This window comes from Pomacea canaliculata, linkage group LG2 (assembly GCF_003073045.1).
Source record: "Pomacea canaliculata isolate SZHN2017 linkage group LG2, ASM307304v1, whole genome shotgun sequence".
Taxonomy (NCBI): domain Eukaryota; kingdom Metazoa; phylum Mollusca; class Gastropoda; order Architaenioglossa; family Ampullariidae; genus Pomacea; species Pomacea canaliculata.
Window position 1 is genome coordinate 6,860,614 of NC_037591.1, and position 15,846 is coordinate 6,876,459.

Genomic DNA, 15,846 nt, shown 5'->3' on the forward strand with positions numbered 1-15,846 from the left:
GCTTCTCCATCACAGTGCTATGAAAAGACCACGTGGTCCGGGAGATGTTCAACGAAGGGATTATAAATAAATAAACAAGTAAATGAATAAAATAAACAAATAAATAAGTAACAATTTTAAAGGGCTAGAGATGTGTGAAACGTGTGTGAAAGAAAAACACTCGAGACAATGATATAAAAAGCTGTAGGAGGGTGTTTGGATTTCATTTTACATTTTATCTGATTTCTCCACAGGTCAGTTAAAAAACTGTTCGAAATAACCGGTCAAATCCTTCCCTCTGTGTAATAATATTTTTAAAGATTAACATGCTAAAGTCTTTAAAATTTTTAATCATAAATAACTTTTTATGGAAAGACAAAACTATTTCCATTACAAAAGGGAAGCCGTGCGTACTGGAGTCTTTCTCTGGCAAAAGCATTTGTTTCCAAGGATAATCGACTTTAGCTGAGCACTGATTCTTTTTATTTGGAGAATATTTGCTGGATCAGCCAAGAAGACGACTTTTCCATTGGCTTTAAAATCGAAACATTTTTTCTCCTGTTTCTGGTTGGTTCGTTTTTAATGATGCCAGTGTTCTAGATTATCTTTTGTTAAATCCACCCACACAGTCCTTGGTACGGAATGTTAATCTGACACAAATGCGAAGATAGAATGACAGGTAGAGCAGCTTAAATCACACGCACCTACACCAGGACGCGCGCGCAACACACACACATACACACATAAATATTAATCCGTTTTGGTCGCCCCCACATATCAATGATAGACACAATTACAGATCCGTGTATTTGCCATCACAATAACAAGCCTCTCCTCCCACACACCCCTAAAACTATCATTCTTATTATTAGTAAAAATATTTTTCATAGTGATGTAGTTTTCTTTCTTACCTCTTGAAATACTGGCCGTCAGTAAAACAGTTTGAATTCTGTCTTTCTCTCAATATTAAATTAGTATAACTGAAAGTCAATTCTACTGGTGTGAAATTTTTTATTGTTGTTATTCTAATTAATCATTATGGGAAATTATTACTGTAGTTGTACCGTCAATGTACTTTTATTTTCACTTAACCCTTGAAATCATCTGCACGCCTACTCTATAAGTTAGCTCTAGTTCGAGTTCTCTCTTATCCTCGTTATCCTGGTCCTGGCTGGCGACGAGACAACAAACTATGGCGAGCGAGAGATGGTCGAAGGGAGATAACCTTTGTTTACTCACGAGTCGCGAGTTGCGCGCTGTGCGCCGCAGTCCCCAGGAGCCCGGAGGGCAGTAGGTTCCCTTTCCGTTCCACGGGAGCTGTCCTGCTTCGCTCTTTTTTTTCCCCCGACAACAACAAAGTGGATATTTCTTCGTCCGCCGGACCTCGCCAACTCTCTCAGGTATGTGCACCGTTTCCGAAATGCGAGGTAATAAACAAAAAACAACAACAACAAACAGCAACAAACACCCGACTTCGGGGTGGATACTCTGGCCTAGACATACATCATTAAATATCTACAGCAGCCTATCCGTACGTTAGTTCCTATCTGATCCCCGTAGCTCGTAATCGGACGAGGCTGGCAAAGGTTTTGAAGATTTCTTCGTTCACTTCCACTATCGATGTTTTCCGAGGAAGGTCATAGGTCATAGTTGCGGCTGCTAGGGTTACTCGGATGTGCGTTTGTTTGTTATTGAATCTTTTGAGCAGGATAGTTATTTGAGAAAAACATCCACACACATAAGTAATTGATTCATGGCTACAAAACAAATCGAAAATACAACAACAACAACATAAAAAAATCCACGCACGCACAAGCACGCATGTTCACACAGACACACCCAGTTACTGCACACTGTGTTGTTGTTTTATTTATTTATTTTGTTTTTTTGTTGTTTTTTTTTTAAAGAGGGTTGTGTTAGATTTTGTTTTGATATTAGTTATTTTTACCATCGTGCTTATTTTATATTCATTTCAAACACCAAACAGCCAGAGGAATTTACTACAATAAAAAGACAGAGAAAGAGAGAAATAGAAGAAAAGCGCGAAAGGTCATCATCAAGCTGAATATATAAAATGTCACCATCTTCATCAGGAATTAACCAACGCTTATGTCAGACTTGTCTGGCCTGGATACAGAGTTCACCATTCTGAAATACAGTATAGTTTTTGTTTTTAATTGTAGAGCGGACCTAAATGTACTTGGAAATGGGATGGAACTATATTCCATTGAAACATTTCAAGCTTGACGTGGAAAGAAAAAATTAATTTTGTTGTTGTTGGGGTGTGAATGGAAGGAGGGAGAGATGAGTGGACACTAGATGACTGCAAATCCGACTCATTTCTTTCTCTTTTCTTTTTTATGTGTTTGTATTCCCCCCATTTTTTTGTTTGTTCCATTTTAATAATCTATGCGAAACGTTTTCTAGTGTTTTTGTAGTTATCACAATACTACGACAATGATAATGACAACTGTGAATGTGATGGAAGTATTTGTTGCCATGGTGATGATGGCGCTGAAGGATAGGGATAAAAAAAAAAAAAGAAAGAAAGAAAGAAAAAAAAAAAAAACAAAACGAAAATTCCCTTTTTACCTACATCTAATCAAAATCAAGTAGAGATCGGTTGATACCTGGGAATAGCATCGCGATGAAGATGCTTCCTGCTCTTCTTGCTGAGTAACAAAAATAAACAGATGTAACAAGCCTGAGTTAATATCTAACGAGTTCCTGTGATTCAGCATTTAAAGTATGAGAGAGAGAGACACACACACAGATATCTCACTTCCAGTTGTAGAAATAACTACTTCCGTTTGTTGACTTCCCTGGTTGAATTCTTTTGGTGCTTTTGCTTCTGGAAAAAATATTTTGGGATGTTTTGTAGTCGGGTCTGTTCTGTTTCTGTTATACGGTTGCGTTTGCGCCGCTTGTTTTTGTTTGTGTGTTTTTCTATATTTTCCGTGTTTTTTTAACTTGGGTTATTTTGTTTTTTGTTTTTAGTTTTTTGTTTGGTATTTTTGTTCTTTTTTTTGTGTTCTGTTCTGTTTGTTTTGTTTGTTTCGTTTTGGGTTTTGTTTTGTTTGTTTTTTGCGTTCTCCGTCCGATACTGAATGTGTATTCGAGAACCGCATATAAGTTTTTTGTGTTCCTTCTGTGGCCGTGAGGAAAGTGGTGTTATAGGTCCTGGCAAGAAGATCAAGGTTGCTACATTACAGAAGTAATTTTTTTTATTAAACTAGATACCCTGCAAATGAGAATTATATTTTTTCAGAAATAAAACAATTTGCTTTATTCCATCGCGTAAGATCACAGCTTCTATGGGTGGTTTTTTTGTGTTTGGTTTTGTTTTTTCTGCTTTCGTTTAGACGACAATCTTAATTTCGTCGAGTTTATTACAGCAATCTTGAACACTGACAGCCGCATGTCACCCGACGAACGAAAATGAGAGAATAACAGTCTTTGTTTCAGAGAGAATTAACTTATCAGTCCATACTTCTATCAGATGCACTTTCGTTAAGATCCTTGCTTCATATAATTTGTTAATTGGATGTTTGAGACATGAGTTGTGTGTCACACAAAAGCTCCAAGCAGTCAATCCCCCCCCCCCCAAAGTTGACCCCAAGCGAACGATGATTACTTTGCCGCTTTGATGTGTGGAGCCGTCCTCACGAGGGGTAAACAAGTTTCACTTTAAAAAGAATAAAAAAGGTCTAGGAAAAGGCGTGACGCTGGCTTTGGAAATGAGTGGGATGGTTGATGGTCGAAATGTGTTCCATCGCAGATGACAATCCGACTCCTTCTCTGCTCGCCTGAACTTGGCCGAGGTTCTAGTCTCTGTAGGTCCGCTAGGGCGCTCGCTAACGTTGGCCCCGCCGCCAGTCCAAGTTTTATAACCTCATGGAGGCGAATCCCGAAAGGGACCTCACACGAAGGTCCCGACTGTACATTCAAGAAGCGGGAAGAGTGCTCGTAGGCAACTCGGAGAATTTCTTACATAGAACTCGAAAAAGGTAAGAACGAGAGGCAGATCGGGGTTTAGAGGAGGACGGAGGTAGGGGAGGTAGAGAAAGGATCGGCGGCGGTATACGAAACGGAGTGATGGGTACAAGCTCAAAGATATCGTGTGTTAGGATGGGGTTGAGTAAGCCTTTCTCTTCTTCCCTACTCATCCAATGATTCCCGACAAAACTGTTTCTGATGATGCGGAGCTGTTTCGAAGGTGAATAGAATCTGCAGAGTGCTTATTCAATTAGCTGAAAGCCCGCGACAAACGAAGGTAAGAAGGGAGACAAACAACATCCTCTTAGTCGGGTGCTGAAAAACACCCTGCTGGGGCGACCCTGCACGATATACGGACGACCCACAAGTGGCAGGAAGCATGACGCACCAGAGTAAGAGATTGAAAGTCTCGTCGAGAACGCTTTCTGCCTAGTGACTGGGTTTGTAGGGCGTGGGTCTGGTGGAGGTATGGGGGTGCGAAGGGGAGACGGCGATAATATCTCGGATTCACAACTGTTTATCGAGTTTGTGTGGTCTTCGCAGATAAACGATGGAAACGCTTAAAACAGTGCTTGACATGAATGAAGCGCGGAGTGCCATGGGCAGTGGTTTTTTTTGTTTCGCTTTTTTTTTCTTTTGAAGACTTGCCATCTTGATTTTCACTCTTTACTTTTTCAGTTTTTATTTGCTTTGTGCTTTGTGTGTTTCTTTAATTAAGTCAGTGACCACACTCTACTCAGCTAATCAGCACAGTCACCTGTGTGTGGTCCGCTGATCAAATACACGTGCATCTATCAGTGATTGGATTTTCAAATTTGTTTCAATTGCCTACACTACGAAGAGAAGGTAAGGGGTCAGCATAATAATGTTGAGGTCCACCGAATGCATGAAAATCCCTCAGTATGAGCACTCAGAAGTGCTGGCTGCTCTGCTTTAGGTCGTTAGTTGGGTTCTGTACACTCACACATGTCAGACCCAAGACAATGATGTGGACCTATTTACGAAACATCTATAAAACGCTGTTCTTTAGGCTGGTCGGCCCTGGACTAAACAGCTCGGAAAAAATTCAGGTTGGACAGGCAAACAAAAGACAGCGAAAAATAAATATGGTTTCAATTGCTCTGCAAATTTGTTTTCCTGCCTCTCATCTTCTATACACACGACATAACTTCTGGTATGTAAATAGTTCTGGTAATGTGTGTCTGTTGCCACCTGTGTGTCCATCAACACTTTATTACAATTACCGACTAGTGACCCGTATACAGTGTGCTATTAGTAAGTTGTAATTTTAAACCACTTATTAAAAGCCGTTAACAATTCACGTGTGCATAGAATGTCATCCTAATTGATGGCATTTGGAATGGGTAAGTGAAAACGTTTTAAAAATCGTCACGCACATCAGAAAGACAAACATAAAACCCTCAAACACGGGTGTAACGTGTTGGTTCCCCGTGTACCCGAGAGTTGTCAGAAGCCTTACTTCGGCATCTCCGGTAGGTCTTCGTATGGTTCGACCGGCTTTCAGGCAGTAGCCCCGAGTTTGCTGGTGGAGACGAATGCCTGCACAGAGTTGTTAATCCGTGCAACTGACGTAGTCACATGCGTGCTGGAAAAAAAAAAAAAAACCACTTGAAACCAATATTTTCCATACTGACCATCAATATATTTTTTCTGACTGAAAATTGTGAGGAGTCTAACCTTTTAACGTTATTTACTCAGTTGTTTTTCCTTTCCTTGTCCGTCAAGTTTATGTGTCATATCTCTTTTCTTTCTTTTTCGTCTGATACTGCATCCATCGTTCATGTCTGCTCGACATCACGAACATGCGACACAGCCACCGAGGCTCCACGCATAACGCACTCCGCCACATGGCCTCGGGTGTGGGGAGTCAACAACTGCGCATACGCCTATTAAAATCAAATTCTCCAGGCTGTCAGTTTAACTGTTATCATTAGACTGTATCCCTAGGGAGAACAAGGAAGATAGCAAAAGCGCGCCTAAAAATAAAAGGGTGCGTTGCACCCGAGATCAGGCTACAAAAGGGGAGACAACCGTCTTTACGACCCACCAACGCCAAAATGACCTGTGTCGGCTTGTCTAGGACGTAAGACTGGAGGGCGTTAATGAAGTAACTAAATGTGTGGTGTGATAGCAACTGCGGGAAAACATGATAAAACCAGGCTAACACAGTCCAAGAGTAACGATTAATGACTAGCCTCCAAACAGATCGCCGCCTAATGGCAGATCAGGCGCGGCTGAGGCATCTCTCGTACAAAGATGCAGGCTAATAATGGATTTGAATGGCCGGGTGGTGAGATAACAGGAAAGGTGGGATTTTTTTTTTTCTTCTAAAATCATCGGATATTAGTTATACGTTTCAAAAAATATCCCTATCATCAGAGAGTTTCGACAGTTTTTTAGTTGTTGTTTTTCGCGCTCATACTGTTGAATAGTTTTTTAGCTTTCCTTGTTATTGATCGGCGATTCACTCGAACCCTTGAAACTGTTAGCTCGTGAGACTAGTTCCTGTCATTGATAAAGTGGAGAGCGTCCGTTGTGCAACAGGGGTACTATTCAGCGCACAGGACCAAGCCAGGTGCTGTTGCCGAGAGAGCCAAGAGCACGCTAGGACCTACAGTGTGGGATGCACACCTGTTACTCGGCGTTCTGAGTGATCGATTCATGCGGCTAACGCACATCGAGCACCATGTTCGTCTCCAAAGATGACCTGATATGTATAACTCACGTTGGTGTCGGACAGGCAGTGCGAGGGTGTCGCGCGACACAGCGCACCCAGGCGGGAGCCGTGCATGGGATTGACCCAAGCGTCTGAGCTGTCTTGTTTTGACTGTTGGGAGAGTGATCTCAAGGTGCTAGTAGTTTAACGGCAAGGTAATAGCGAGTCTAACATTTTCTTTTGGAATCGTGTTCAGGGGCCTCTTTTAGGGCTGCCAGCTCTGTGTGACATAAGTACACCCGGGCAGAATAGTGCCGAGGGGTGCATTAACTAAAGCAACACATAAATATCTCTGGGCGAATAGTCCTCCAGGAAAAATCACGACACAGCAGCCAGCGTGGTGGCTTAAACAAGACCAGCAGCACCTCCTTGGAAAATGACTAGAAAAATCTTGATGAGAGGTGTTTGCAACCCGAAACAGATGCAAAGGTCTCAGACAGATATCCCAAAAAGACACACCAAACAACCGACTGGTCAAACGCAAGCCAACAAGCACACCATAGCAACAAACCAACCAACACCAACCAACCATCCAACAACCTAAACAACCCAACCAAAACCAAAACCAACCAACCACAACCACCACACAACAAACAACAAACAACACAACAAACAACCAAGCAAAACCAAACAAAAAACAAACCAAAAACAAGGCGGGTCGTGGAAAATATCGTATTCCACTCCCGATTGTTAGTTCTGGGTTAGTTAATATTATAGTTTTTATCAATTACCGATCGCTAAGTTTATATTCTATGCGGTAATTGATTGACTCATCCTATCTGTCATTTCTGTATTTTTCTTTACTTGTTTATAGACTGGGTTATCGGTGTATTCAGAGCGCAGCTTACGCTGTCGTGGCATAATATTAATATTTGTGCCCGGGAATGTATTGTAGTTTTGCCCACAACAGTCCTTCATAATGAATAGATGTAAAACCAGTACATCCTTACACTTAGCTGAATATGGACTCACAGCATTGCTCCACTTTATGTAACAATGGTTTTAACATACAAACAAAGATGGCTAATGACATTTCCATGTTTTTGATTCCAGGACTGTTTCTTTCCTACCTTAACTATGGAACAGTTATGAACCTGAGTACTACTTCTATGTTTGTGTGGTTTAGTTGTGTGCTCTTAAAACATATCTGACAAGACATAAGTCCTTGCTCCAGTCTCTGTTCTAAGTTGTTTATGATATCGTTTTAAAACTGTTACTCGACCGGTGCTTGTTTTCACTGCTGTCTTTTTTTCAGGCAGGGAGTCAGTAATACAGTGTAAGTACCAACAATTACGGGTGGAGAATGTAGGCTTTGACAAATATATTTAGTTGGCGAGATGTGACGTGAGATGGGTGGCTCTCTCTGAAATCTTGAATAAACTTCTTGGAGTGTCATCACACACACAATGGGAGAGGACATTTAGCTCAACCACGCATAAAGGCGTACTCGCGCATACGTGAAAAACCCTATCATGAGCGCAAAACTTTACCGGACGACCATAGAGCACTAGCGAGATTCCTAACAAGTAATTTTCTTTTCTTCTAAGCAAGACTGTATCTTGTGTGTCATTAAAGAACACGTGACCTTTTTAGGTTCTCTTTCTCAACTAGAAATTTATTTGTCCCACTAAACGTGTAGTAATAAGAGTGTTGTTGTTTGTTTTTTCTCATGTTAAAAAGAAGAAGACATCGCCAATAATTTCTTAATACATATATTGCCATCGGTCATAGTGTATATTATGCGACGATATGCCCCTAATTTTAATGATTTTGCTGTTTACTTTCTATTTTAAAACACTACAGATTATATTTACTACGCATCATATTACAATAGCATTCAATATACGCTACGGATGACGAGATTGAAGAGCATAGGAGGAGAGAGTGAGAGGATGCGAAGTATAGGAAGTACTAAAATAAAATAGCTTAAAATTTATCCATACATTATAATTCTAACAGGTTTTTGTGCATATCTCTGGTATATCTCTCTGAGCACACAATACTTATCGCTAAAACTTTGTATATAAATGCAAATAAAGAAGAGAAAAGAGTAGCAACTCCGAGTGTATTCACAGACAACAGAGAGGGCTCAGCAAACACAGATCATGAGGACAGGATTAGGTGATCTAAATGCAATTAAAATGTTCAGGGTAATTGTTACTCTGACTCTTTTTCGTACGCTAGCTACTCAAAAATATAATGATGCAGATTCAAGCTGAAGAAAAACTACTGCCAAAACGCAATGTAAAAAGCCCTGCAGAGTGTTACATCTTTCATGTAGGAATATGATCATCGGGTGAAAGCAGAATCTTAACGGTCTCAAGACGCAACATCCGTCGTGATGCTGATGGATGGGATGTGGAATGTTGTGAAACTGATTTTCTGAAGGTGTACGACCTCCGCTGATGGTGCCTGTTGGCAAAGCACGTTTCTAGGAGACAGATGCCAACTTGTGGATGTGTTTCACAGGAATAGCGCTAGGTGTCGTACAAAGATACGACGCATGCGCGGAGATTGGACGTCGTTTCGGTTGACCTTTGTGCCCTCGGGATGTCATGCGCCTGCGCCAAGTCCTGAGGACGATCGCGATGCGCGCGCGGCAGCGCAAGGTTGTGTCGTGCACCATTCCGAGGGCATGAAAACCCTACCAGTTGTCCCGCTGTTGTTGTGTGTATACAGCCAGCCAACTGGTCGGACAGTCATTAATTCAGGACCTCACACGTCTAGTACTACTACTACTAACAATAATAATACAACTAATAATACAACACTGTGTGTACAGCGCGCAGGAGTGTCAATAATGTTTAAACGCATTGTTGGAAACGAATGAGTTAGAAATACTTTTTATATTGTAAGATTTCTTGTTCTGGGTATGAGTTTGAAGTGAAGGGCATGGAAGCTTAACTGCGTCCAAAACACTTCTATAGGAGCACTCCTCCTCCCAACCCCTGGTATTTGGTCCAGGACGACAGGCTGCCAAGCTGTTCCATCATCACACTTTAGACTTTCACACAATATATTTTCTACAAAGATCTGAACAATCCTAAGGATCACATCGACAACAATAACAATTTTTAGAAATCCTTAAAGATAGCACTTGAAATATAGGCTCTTTGCGAGCACTAGATAATGACTCTCTCACGGTGTGGTGAGGACCATTAAAGTTAGTACGAGTGCAACGCCTTATTCATTATTGTTCGTTCCTCTCTCTACGTAAGCAAATCGACTGTAAGTGATACTATTCTCCCAACATATGCTGTTGTGGAACCACTCCATGACTCACGCTCAGAGGTACACTCTTGACAACATTACCATGGGGTACAGAGAATTTTGTATAAACTTAGATTATACCTACAGTACCCCCTTGTTAACATAAAAACGGATGGTTACAAGATGTCACGTGGGCTGAGCTTTGACAATATAAATATATCCTGATGTCCTGAGATGATTGACTTTGTGAGGTGAACTTGTGTGAACATTATCAAGGGGCGATCATCCAGAGATTAATAGGGGCGTGACTATACAATCGCTTTCATGCACTGATGAGCTTTTTTGTTACTTAACCGCAGGTGGTCTCTGAACTACATCAAGCGACGCAGTAGACCGCTTTTATCCCAAATCCGACATCCAGTACGGTAGGTGGTCGCGGCTCGCTTCCATGTGCTCCTGGCGCCCGCGTCTCATTCGTATACATTGAAATATACAACGCTGCATCTCGTTGTGGCCAGCTGCTCTTATCACACCTGAGGCTTGTGAGCAACACGGTAGTGTAAGCAACCTCTTATAGCGCATAGGCATGCTATCAGCACGTGACCTACCTTGCGTGCTACTGCTCAGCCTGCAGACATCGCATGTCACCACGGAACTCAGGTGCTGTGGCCTACCACCCACAAATGACGCAATGATAAGATCAGTTGCTTTATAGCACTGCTGAAAGTTAATGATGTCTTCATCGCTCTAATTCTACGCAGCTTCTATCGCAGAAATCTTGTCTCTTTTTTTAACTTCCATATATAGGCTCTTCTCCGTTCTAATTGTAGCAATATATCATTAATCTTTCCTACTCGCTTGCAATACGTGCCTCAGTCAAAAGTCAAAGTCCTTGAGCGCAAAGACGTTGGACGACATACCCGATGAAGAAAGGGAAGGGGAAGTACGCCAAATTTTCTTTTTTGAACCGCAGTATTTAATTTATTTTTGTAATTTCCTGTGCTCCTGTTTGTGTCCATGCACGCGTCAGAACGCATAAATCTAGCGATCCCGATTGGCGCGTGCGTGCGTGGTCAGCAGTTTCTGAGGTTGCATGATAAAGAAATGTGGAAAGATCGACCTATGGCTCGGTCATAACCTATCCCTATTAACCTTCCCGTCCCTTTGGCGTGTGGGCCAGTCGCTCATTCTCGCCTAACGAGGGCTACATTTCTCGCGGGACTTTACGAGGCTTCGCCGTTTCTCTGCCAGCAGGGAGATGGTTTGCCTATCCTGAAGCAGCATGCTTGACGCCCCATGACTGCCATTAGGCGTAGGTTAAGATAATTGGCAAGCGAACAAGACGCTCTCTCTTCCTCCTGCCGCTTAATTATAATCTGGTGCCCGGTAAATGGGGGTTTGTTGCGGCATTGATTTTGTCAAGTGAGTTAGCCCGAGATCCATCTCACATTCTACATTCTGTTGCCTCCTCTACTGGTAGGACTACACACAGCACAGAAGTTTCAGTAGACTACTCCTGCTCAAGAGAGAATGGGGGGAGAGAGAGAGAGAGGGGAGAGCTACTCTATACGGTTCAACCCGAGCATAAGCATAAGCAAAAAAAAACTACATCGCAAGACTACTAATCATTATACCACACCGCTGATGCCACTTCCTGACGATATCTGTGATGAATGCTTGAGTTCGCGGTTTTCAACCTAGTCTACGCTCAACACTCGTCTTGAACCCTCCACGCCATCGTCTTCCATCGTATATCTTTCCCCCATTCTCTCCATTGTCTTCGTCGTCTTGCTGCTAATGATCTCAAAACTGTTATTTCTTTTTTTCTGGAAGTTGATTCCCGTTAAAAAATAAGTTTGTAGACTACTTCATTATAATAATACGCACGTGATCATTAATGATATATTACTAATTAATATATTTCAGCCGACACACAAAATGGTGTTAGTAACGACAGTTAAGTGTGCTCATCTCCTTTAAATTTTTTCGTCAAAATAAAATAGATAAAAAATCGTTTTACTGTAAATAAACTAACTCAGTTTTCTTCCCTCGCTGTCTTTTTCATCATTGTGTTTTATTCACTCTAAAACAATAATATTTTGATTAGGTGTGATTTTCTGTCATGCTGCTGAAGGCCGTGGCTGAGTTTTTTAAGCGCAATACCTCACTTGTTTGCATCTGATTAATTTAATAACCGCAATTCGCGATTGACATAAAAAAAGAATACAGTGCTAGGTGTAAATTAGCTTTTGTTTTCCACAGAGAAAAAGATTAATAATTGTAAATGAGTTGTATGCGCTTTAAAAACGTTACAAAAATTTACCCCTGATAAATCTTACTAAACTGTATTTAAAGCAGATTTTGTGACATCAATTGCTACAAATTTTCCTTACACAATGTGTCACGAGATGGAACAAAGTAGTCTGAAAACGGTTTTTAACTTCTATAATTTGTAGCGTCAACTATGTTGGAATTTGTTCCAACCGCCCCCCCCCCCAACCAAATTGGTAAATATTCAAGTTTTGTTGTTGTGTTTTGTGTTTCTTGGGAGCCACTTTGCACATTCTTAGATTTTTTTCTAGGTAAACACCTAGTCTTTTCTGTTACTGGGCCATATGTCTTCTCTTCTTTCCTGATCAGTTGTAGAATCAATATGATGAACGAATGCAAAATTGTAAGCGCGATTATTACCTGAATCTGTCATGTGTCGTAGTAGGCTCTGCGGCCCCCTCCACATTCACAAACAAGTTTTAAAGTATAACACAATGCTAATCGTAATCTTCAAGTCCCCCAGAGACACTGCATTAACTCGCAACAAGTGTTAGACAACTAATTACGCTACGAACCTCAAAGAACCTCTCTCATCACTGGGAAACAGAGCATAGTGGTGATAAGGATCGAATAATGCCTGACAGAAACCAGCATTCAACTCCGACCATCTTGTCAACGAACTGCTGTCTTCGATTGTTTCTACGTCAAGTCATTAGCTGTCTTGAATACCCACATCGTCGTCAACTGGGATACAGGGAACAGTGCGCAAAGTCGAATTAAGCATCATCCGTGGAAGTAGTGATCTGGATGGTAGCGAAGCGATGTTTACTTTGCCACTTCTCGATTCATGCGCAATCCTGATGCGTGTCCACCCTGCAGCTGTCATCTTTAGACATGGTAGTGTACATTTGAAATGCATCCCCTGTTTTTTCTTGGTGATCTGTGTGTGCATGAGAACTAATCGCCTTGTTTGTTCACCGTAATGGTGACGCTGGAACATGATCTTACTCATTTGGTAAAGCTGGTATCCGTTTTGTATTCCTTGCTTAGTCCTGTAAAAATCCGTCTCAAATATAGTTCTGTGTACAAATCTCGTCCAACTCTCGACAAACTTTACTTGAAATGAGATTAATCCCTGAAAGCTTTGAAAGCAGATTTTCTGCGCTCTGACGTGTCGCATGGTGCGTTGTCTGCATAGACTCGCGTAGCTGGGAAGAAATTGTGAGGGACTCTGACGAGAAAATTGAAAGTCTAGCCTGAAATTGTTCGAGCACATATGGCAACTACTTCTACTCTTTTATTGTCAGTTGAATAAGGAGATGGACATCGGAATGAGCGACTAGTGTCGCGGAACGTTCCCATGTAGTCTGGAAGGACGGTATCCAAAAGTGTATATATTTAATCACAAGACATGCAAACAAAGTATTATGAAAACCGACTTGGATTTGTTAAGACCACAATGCAGATTAGAAAGTATGCTTTGGACAGGACAGCAAGACCACAACCTTCCCTTCTTCTTCAACATACAGGAAGGAGGAATAATGATAGGTAGCTAGCGTGAAATTACAGAGTGTATGGACTCGATCGTGCTGGAAAAATCCCTTGATATTCAATGAATAAGTGTTTCCTTTAGGATTTCCACTTTTCTGTGCTTAAAGCCAACCATCTAGTTCTTTCCATTCCTGCGGTTGGTAGAATATTATAAAATTAAATAGTCTCCACCACAAGTGCGATCTGCATCTTGACATCTCTTCAACACGTAAAGAAAATAGAACTTTTAGGCGTGGGACCATTGTTTTCCGTCTAATACCACAGTCAAACCTCATAAACACAAGTTTTGTATAAAATATTCTGCTATATCTGATGAATATATCATCGATTCATCCTGATAAATGTTGTCGTTTTCCGCACCGATAGTAACTACGATCTGGGTAAAAACAACAAATTCATCGACCTGGTCTTGGTGCTTCAGCAGAGGTTTTGGCAAAAGTGACAACTCGTTCTGCACACACGCACACGATAAAACTGTAGTGCAAATAGTTATTTTGAAACTGTATGTGGTAGGATTAAAGGGTAATTTATCATGCCGCAGATGTGATCCATCGCTACGCTACCGGCCAACGCGTCTCCGCTCTTTACACCTCATCACCCAGAAATACCACTCCATCCGATCTTTAAACAGCAGACACAATACACAATCTTCCCAACGCCTGACCTGCACGAGCGGTCCCAGAGACCGGTTTCTATGGGAACGGCCCAAAGCAATTAAGTCTAAAGCGGAACGGTCTGAATATCGCGAGGGTCAATAGCGGAGGTTTCTCCCACTTTTCACATTTCACATAACTGTCGACCGTACCCTGTCTTTACGCTCTTACGCACCCGATCACTTGTTAGGCTGAAGAATCAACTAGCAATCGGTCGCGTTCTTGCGCATGGCGTCGTAGGCAATTTGAATGGCAAGAGCCGTGATCATCAGCTTGGACAAAAGCCTGGCAAGAAGGGAAAGCCATGTTCATGCCCGGATGAGATGAGGATGAAACTGTTATTGACTATACGCGCTTTTCTGTGCTCACTTGCGACATTAAAGGCATGAATATAATTCATACTTTAGAGCAATAAAGTATGCTAGAAGAGACAGAAGATAGTTAGGAAAAGTGAGGCAAGTGTGTCATACACATAACCCAGTGAATTCCCACCCGGTTTTTTGATCTGTATGTATAGTGTACTTCATAAGGCGGATTATGTTAAATATTCCTTTGCCAAAATTCTAATGGGTTGTGTGTGAGACAGAATGTGGTGTCTACGTCTTGCTTTTCTTTAATCTCCTTTCTTCCTTCAATCTTTGTTCATTTATTTCCTTTCACTTTTATACACGATCTTTACATTTTGGTGGTTTACGTTATGGGGTTTAGTGTCTTGTTTGTAACTAGATGTTATTCTTTCATGTCTTTTGTCCTTTGTGTTGCGCAAAATTCGACTTGAGCAATCCGTATGTCAAAAGTAACGTGTTTTAATAAGTATCAGGAAAAATCTAGTGGTGTCCACCGCTGGACCTTCACATCGACGCAGCAGGGAGGCTTGCCGAGACAAGGGAAGCGAACTTTTGTCAGCGCCTTCTCTGGTGTCTTCACTGCGTAGTTTTATGTGGGGCAAAGCAATTACAAAATGGCATTGCATATCTCGGACACAAGGGGCCCGTTAAGCTGTTTAAATCGCGTTGATCGTGAAGAGTGCTCATCCAAACGACTAATGAGCCGATCAAATCGAAGTTTAGTGCGATCCATTGATCGCGGAGAATGCGAGCGGGAGCAGGCGCTGCTCATATATCAACAGGAAACGAAGCCCGCCCTGCGACTGACCCGCCAGGGCACGTCCAATACCTGGTGGTCACAAAAACCCTTCCAATCCAATCCAAATACAATCACTCATTTTTTCTTGCTCTTTCTTCGTTCTTTCTTCTTTTTCTTTCTTCTTTCTTATCTTTCGTTCTTTCTTTCTTCTTCTTCTTTATTTTTTTTCTTCACTACATTTCCTCTGTGTAATCCCCACCATATTGGACTTGAATCGTTTTTTCTTTACTACTTTAGAGCGTCAAACCGAGTGTGTTCCTGTAATTGTTCTTTGGCAGATCGACTAACAAGTAATTGTTGTTG

General features: G+C 41.5%; 1 long non-coding RNA gene across 1 annotated transcript in view; it reads left to right on the plus strand.

The window, feature by feature from the left end:
• The first annotated feature begins 1,177 nt into the window (after positions 1-1,177).
• LOC112557505 overlaps positions 1,178-15,846 on the plus strand; it is a 40,062-nt gene continuing 25,393 nt past the window's right edge. The window contains exon 1 of the long non-coding RNA XR_003097963.1: positions 1,178-1,379. This is a non-coding gene — a long non-coding RNA (uncharacterized LOC112557505). The remainder of the gene's footprint in view (positions 1,380-15,846) is intronic.